Below are 8,456 nucleotides of genomic sequence, written 5' to 3'. Positions count from 1 at the left end.
TATTAATTTCTTAATAATTAATTTCTTAAATGTCTATTTATTATAAATGATAAAATAAATAGTTTCATCATAAATAAATATACTAAAAATGTCTTAAAAAGGACATATTGGGTTTATTATAGATCCTAGACCATTTATTCAAATTTTTAGAAAATAAAATTTTATTTTATTTAACTAATTTCTTAATAGTTTAGTTTTAGATTTAGTACATCAATAATTAATTTTTTTAAGATTAAAATCCAAAAAAATATTTTAAAAATTAAATTATTATTAAATGAGTAGGTGTATATTTTTATTCACCAAAATAAAATAATTTTAATTATTTTTTTCACTTTTCTTTCCTTTCGCCTATTATAACAATTTAGATTATTAATTTATTTCTTTAAAATTTAAATACCACAAAATTTCACAAAAATTATTTAAATGAAAAATAAATGTGCATTAACAATAAAATAAATTATTTTTCCAAAACTATATATTTTTAACCCAATTTATGAATTTCCTTGTTTTATGCGTTTTTAGCAAAATTAATAATAATATTTATACTCAACTATAATTCACAAAATTAATAAACAAATTATATCTCATGTATATTTATGTACAGATTAAGTTTCGTTTAAAAATATTATTATTTATTATATTAATTAAAATTATTTTAGATTATGTGGTTTTAGGAAATTAAAATGAATAAATCATATAAAATAATTTACAATGAATTAAATCACCAAAATTTTCAGAAAATTTAATTTATATATTATAAACACATATAAAGTTTATGGGCATAATTTTATGTAAATAAATATATGTAAGAATTTATACCTTAATAATTTCACTATTAATCGGTTTCCTTATTTGTAGAACTTTTAGCTACAAAATTAGGTTTCTCCCCTTGAATTTATATAATTAATACTAAATACTATTATTAGGGAGTTTTTGAGGATTTTTCGGAATTTTTTTCTTGGTTTTTAGAGATTTTTAAGGGATTAGTTTATAATTTTTTATTTCTTCCTTTTTTTTTCCTATGGTTGCTCTATATCTAAAGTTTAATTAATTATCATCATTTTTTTTCCTTAATGTAGAAGCAAATAATTAGAGATAGGGCAATGAATAATAAAAAAATGAAAATCTCTAATATCATGCCACCTAATTGAAATCTTCCGCCAACTCAAAAGGTTTTAAGATATTTTCTTTCTCTTTTATTATTATTATTATTATTATTATTATTATTATTATTATTTTTATTATTATTATAAATTAATATAGTAAATAAAAAGACTAAGTTATTGTAGGTAATTTAGCTAGATTTAATATTTAAAATACATTATAATTATTAAACCAAGGTGAGGGAAAAAAAAATGAAATTACCAAATATAAAATAAAACTTATAATTTAAACCTAATATTTTAATCTAAGATAAATAAATTATATAAAAAAAAATCAAGAACTTAAGAACGATTGGAATAAAATTCAGAACGACATTAAAAATAATAAAACGGAACTATTATTGAATTTGTCAACATATTTATGTATGTATGTATGTATGAATGTACACACACAAACACACACACACACACACACATATATATATATATATATATTTATATATATATATATATATATATATATATATATATATATTTAAATATAGATTAATTTTCAACTAGCTTTATTAATTTCTTAATAATTAATTTCTTAAATGTCTATTTATTATAAATGATAAAATAAATAGTTTCATCATAAATAAATATACTAAAAATGTCTTAAAAAGGACATATTGGGTTTATTATAGATCCTAGACCATTTATTTAAATTTTTAGAAAATAAAATTTTATTTTATTTAACTAATTTCTTAATAGTTTAGTTTTAGATTTAGTACATCAATAATTAACTTTTTTAAGATTAAAATCCAAAAAAATATTTTAAAAATTAAATTATTATTAAATGAGTAGGTGTATATTTTTATTCACCAAAGTAAAATAATTTTAATTATTTTTTTCACTTTTCTTTCCTTTCGCCTATTATAACAATTTAGATTATTAATTTATTTCTTTAAAATTTAAATACCACAAAATTTCACAAAAATTATTTAAATGAAAAATAAATGTGCATTAACAATAAAATAAATTATTTTTCCAAAACTATATATTTTTAACCCAATTTATGAATTTCCTTGTTTTATGCGTTTTTAGCAAAATTAATAATAATATTTATACTCAACTATAATTCACAAAATTAATAAACAAATTATATCTCATGTATATTTATGTACAGATTAAGTTTCGTTTAAAAATATTATTATTTATTATATTAATTAAAATTATTTTAGATTATGTGGTTTTAGGAAATTAAAATGAATAAATCATATAAAATAATTTACAATGAATTAAATCACCAAAATTTTCAGAAAATTTAATTTATATATTATAAACACATATAAAGTTTATGGGCATAATTTTATGTAAATAAATATATGTAAGAATTTATACCTTAATAATTTCACTATTAATCGGTTTCCTTATTTGTAGAACTTTTAGCTACAAAATTAGGTTTCTCCCCTTGAATTTATATAATTAATACTAAATACTATTATTAGGGAGTTTTTGAGGATTTTTAGGAATTTTTTTCTTGGTTTTTAGAGATTTTTAAGGGATTAGTTTATAATTTTTTATTTCTTCCTTTTTTTTTTCCTATGGTTGCTCTATATCTAAAGTTTAATTAATTATCATCATTTTTTTTCCTTAATGTAGAAGCAAATAATTAGAGATAGGGCAATGAATAATAAAAAAATGAAAATCTCTAATATCATGCCACCTAATTGAAATCTTCCGCCAACTCAAAAGGTTTTAAGATATTTTCTTTCTCTTTTATTATTATTATTATTATTATTATTATTATTATTATTATTATTATTATAAATTAATATAGTAAATAAAAAGACTAAGTTATTGTAGGTAATTTAGCTAGACTTAATATTTAAAATACATTATAATTATTAAACCAAGGTGAGGGAAAAAAAAATGAAATTACCAAATATAAAATAAAACTTATAATTTAAACCTAATATTTTAATCTAAGATAAATAAATTATATAAAAAAAAAATCAAGAACTTAAGAACGATTGGATTAAAATTCAGAACGACATTAAAAATAATAAAACGAAACTATTATTGAATTTGTCAACATATTTATGTATGTATGTATGTATGTATGAATGTACACACACACACACACACACACACACACACACACACACACACACACACACACACACACACACATATATATATATATATATATATATATATATATATATATATATATATATATATTTAAATATAGATTAATTTTCAACTAGCTTTATTAATTTCTTAATAATTAATTTCTTAAATGTCCTATATTATAAATGATAATATAAATAGTTTCATCATAAATAAATATACTAAAAATGTCTTAAAAAGGACATATTGGGTTTATTATAGATCCTAGACCATTTATTCAAATTTTTAGAAAATAAAATTTTATTTTATTTAACTAATTTCTTAATAGTTTAGTTTTAGATTTAGTACATCAATAATTAACTTTTTTAAGATTAAAATCCAAAAAAATATTTTAAAAATTAAATTATTATTAAATGAGTAGGTGTATATTTTTATTCACCAAAATAAAATAATTTTAATTATTTTTTTCACTTTTCTTTCCTTTCGCCTATTATAACAATTTAGATTATTAATTTATTTCTTTAAAATTTAAATACCACAAAATTTCACAAAAATTATTTAAATGAAAAATAAATGTGCATTAACAATAAAATAAATTATTTTTCCAAAACTATATATTTTTAACCCAATTTATGAATTTCCTTGTTTTATGCGTTTTTAGCAAAATTAATAATAATATTTATACTCAACTATAATTCACAAAATTAATAAACAAATTATATCTCATGTATATTTATGTACAGATTAAGTTTCGTTTAAAAATATTATTATTTATTATATTAATTAAAATTATTTTAGATTATGTGGTTTTAGGAAATTAAAATGAATAAATCATATAAAATAATTTACAATGAATTAAATCACCAAAATTTTCAGAAAATTTAATTTATATATTATAAACACATATAAAGTTTATGGGCATAATTTTATGTAAATAAATATATGTAAGAATTTATACCTTAATAATTTCACTATTAATCGGTTTCCTTATTTGTAGAACTTTTAGCTACAAAATTAGGTTTCTCCCCTTGAATTTATATAATTAATACTAAATACTATTATTAGGGAGTTTTTGAGGATTTTTAGGAATTTTTTTCTTGGTTTTTAGAGATTTTTAAGGGATTAGTTTATAATTTTTTATTTCTTCCTTTTTTTTTCCTATGGTTGCTCTATATCTAAAGTTTAATTAATTATCATCATTTTTTTTCCTTAATGTAGAAGCAAATAATTAGAGATAGGGCAATGAATAATAAAAAAATGAAAATCTCTAATATCATGCCACCTAATTGAAATCTTCCGCCAACTCAAAAGGTTTTAAGATATTTTCTTTCTCTTTTATTATTATTATTATTATTATTATTATTATTATTATTATTATTATTATTATTATTATTATAAATTAATATAGTAAATAAAAAGACTAAGTTATTGTAGGTAATTTAGCTAGACTTAATATTTAAAATACATTATAATTATTAAACCAAGGTGAGGGAAAAAAAATGAAATTACCAAATATAAAATAAAACTTATAATTTAAACCTAATATTTTAATCTAAGATAAATAAATTATATAAAAAAAAAATCAAGAACTTAAGAACGATTGGAATAAAATTCAGAACGACATTAAAAATAATAAAACGAAACTATTATTGAATTTGTCAACATATTTATGTATGTATGTATGTATGTATGAATGTACACACACACACACACACACACACACACACACACACACACACATATATATATATATATATATATATGTATATATATATATATATATATATATATATATATATATATATGTATATATGTATATATATATATATATATATATATATATATATATATATATATATATATATATATATATATATATATATATTTAAATATAGATTAATTTTCAACTAGCTTTATTAATTTCTTAATAATTAATTTCTTAAATGTCCTATATTATAAATGATAATATAAATAGTTTCATCATAAATAAATATACTAAAAATGTCTTAAAAAGGACATATTGGGTTTATTATAGATCCTAGACCATTTATTCAAATTTTTAGAAAATAAAATTTTATTTTATTTAACTAATTTCTTAATAGTTTAGTTTTAGATTTAGTACATCAATAATTAACTTTTTTAAGATTAAAATCCAAAAAAATATTTTAAAAATTAAATTATTATTAAATGAGTAGGTGTATATTTTTATTCACCAAAATAAAATAATTTTAATTATTTTTTTCACTTTTCTTTCCTTTCGCCTATTATAACAATTTAGATTATTAATTTATTTCTTTAAAATTTAAATACCACAAAATTTCACAAAAATTATTTAAATGAAAAATAAATGTGCATTAACAATAAAATAAATTATTTTTCCAAAACTATATATTTTTAACCCAATTTATGAATTTCCTTGTTTTATGCGTTTTTAGCAAAATTAATAATAATATTTATACTCAACTATAATTCACAAAATTAATAAACAAATTATATCTCATGTATATTTATGTACAGATTAAGTTTCGTTTAAAAATATTATTATTTATTATATTAATTAAAATTATTTTAGATTATGTGGTTTTAGGAAATTAAAATGAATAAATCATATAAAATAATTTACAATGAATTAAATCACCAAAATTTTCAGAAAATTTAATTTATATATTATAAACACATATAAAGTTTATGGGCATAATTTTATGTAAATAAATATATGTAAGAATTTATACCTTAATAATTTCACTATTAATCGGTTTCCTTATTTGTAGAACTTTTAGCTACAAAATTAGGTTTCTCCCCTTGAATTTATATAATTAATACTAAATACTATTATTAGGGAGTTTTTGAGGATTTTTAGGAATTTTTTTCTTGGTTTTTAGAGATTTTTAAGGGATTAGTTTATAATTTTTTATTTCTTCCTTTTTTTTTTTCCTATGGTTGCTCTATATCTAAAGTTTAATTAATTATCATCATTTTTTTTCCTTAATGTAGAAGCAAATAATTAGAGATAGGGCAATGAATAATAAAAAAATGAAAATCTCTAATATCATGCCACCTAATTGAAATCTTCCGCCAACTCAAAAGGTTTTAAGATATTTTCTTTCTCTTTTATTATTATTATTATTATTATTATTATTATTATTATTATTATTATAAATTAATATAGTAAATAAAAAGACTAAGTTATTGTAGGTAATTTAGCTAGACTTAATATTTAAAATACATTATAATTATTAAACCAAGGTGAGGGAAAAAAAATGAAATTACCAAATATAAAATAAAACTTATAATTTAAACCTAATATTTTAATCTAAGATAAATAAATTATATAAAAAAAAATCAAGAACTTAAGAACGATTGGAATAAAATTCAGAACGACATTAAAAATAATAAAACGAAACTATTATTGAATTTGTCAACATATTTAAGATTAAAAGAAAAAAAAGTTTGTTACAATAGTCTTTTGATTTTATCTCTTACTCAATTGTAACATTTCATTTGTAAGAGTATTTTATACTCCATTGATTTAATATAAACAAGAAACTACACACGACGGAGGACGTAGCCATCATCGGGTAAATCTCTTTAAATCTTTATGTCTGTTTGCAAGTTTTACATTATCAAACATTTGTTTAGTTCATTGTTATTATTATCATTCATCAAAGTTCTTAGCATCGTACCGATTTTGGAAAAAAAATTTAAATTATTAACACAAAAAAACCATCACCCATCAGCTGCCACATGTTCCAGCTCATAGAGTTCAGTTCTTAAAACCAACAAGTTTGAATTCAGGAAAAGGTGAATGGTGCCAGTAATTAAAATAAAAAATATTGTATCGACAATATTTTAAATAAGACAATTATTCACGTCAAGTTTTAATCGTTGAAATGCAACATATTATTAACGCTATTGCACGTTCGTTGATCGCTTATTCTCTATTAATATACAATAAATTTAAATTGAGCTGGGTAATGATCTAATATACTAAATAAAGTAGAAAACTAACCTAACAATTACTCTAGGAAATAAAAGCAATCCAGTGATCATTATTCATTTATGTAACATACAAGAATGGAAAAAAAAAAATAAAGATAGAGATTTAATTACAAAAGTATTAAAAAATAAGAAAATAAAATAGGATAGGACAGAATTTACCTAATAGAACAGTAGGATGTAGAATTATAAGGCCTTAGGGATCCGTTTCTATTGGTAAAAGATAAACAACTAAGTCGCTAAAAATGTTCTTCCAAATGTGTATGTTGGAAATACTTCACATTTGAAAAACATTCCACATTGCCTAAATATTCAATTGTGGACTTACATATAATGTTTAGGGAGTAATCTTCCAAGTACCATATGCTAATCAAGTGAACCTCATCAAGTGTATATGCTAATCAATACTCATTATTCGTGGGTTTGTGAGCATGAGCCTGTGGGTGCCCCTTAGATAGGTCCACAAAAGTCGGTTCATGGGGTGATCACATGATGAATTGTCACGACCTAACCTAGCAGGGCATGTTTTTTTGATTTAGCAACACATTCAACGTAATATTTTGTTTCTCTGTTTTTATGTGAGTTCTTTCCTCAAATTTGAATGTTGTCTACTGACATCATTGCTAGTATGGGTTGAATATGCCTCTGAATTTGTTACCTACGCACTTGTCGTACTCAAGTTCATACATTTGTTTCGCTTATATTAATGTTTTTTCACTCTGAATGAGAATAGCTTGGACCCAACAATGGTAGAGTTATTATGGTTAGAAGTTGAGTGAAAAAACAAAGCAAGAATAAGAGAACAACAAACAATCAACACAATGTGTTTATGAGGTATCAATGGATACCTCCCCCTCAAAAGATGATTACTTTCATCAATATATTCAATAATACATTAATGACTAACCACACACACTTGAGAATAAAGCTCTCCAGATAGTGATTCCATTCAACAATGGATATCGCCCATAAACTAACACATTGAAGAAGAAAGCTCTTGTGGTATTCTAAACCTAGCTTTTTCTAGTGTATTAGCATCCCTCTCATATCATTCTAAACCTAATTAGAGGCCATATATATACCCCTTATTTTTAGAATAATCCTAAGGCAGCTTAGGACTTAATCCCAAAGCTTTCAGCCCACAAACAGATCCGCAAATCGGCCCTACTGCACATGCTCGAACGAGCACCTTCAACAGCAAGCTTCTATCTTGCTTTTTTCGACTGCCTCAAGCGAGCACTT

The sequence above is a fragment of the Amaranthus tricolor genome, chromosome 13, assembly GCF_026212465.1.
Source record: "Amaranthus tricolor cultivar Red isolate AtriRed21 chromosome 13, ASM2621246v1, whole genome shotgun sequence".
Taxonomy (NCBI): domain Eukaryota; kingdom Viridiplantae; phylum Streptophyta; class Magnoliopsida; order Caryophyllales; family Amaranthaceae; genus Amaranthus; species Amaranthus tricolor.
The sequence above is the reverse complement of the archived record's forward strand: the minus strand, read 5'-3'. Positions refer to the sequence as shown.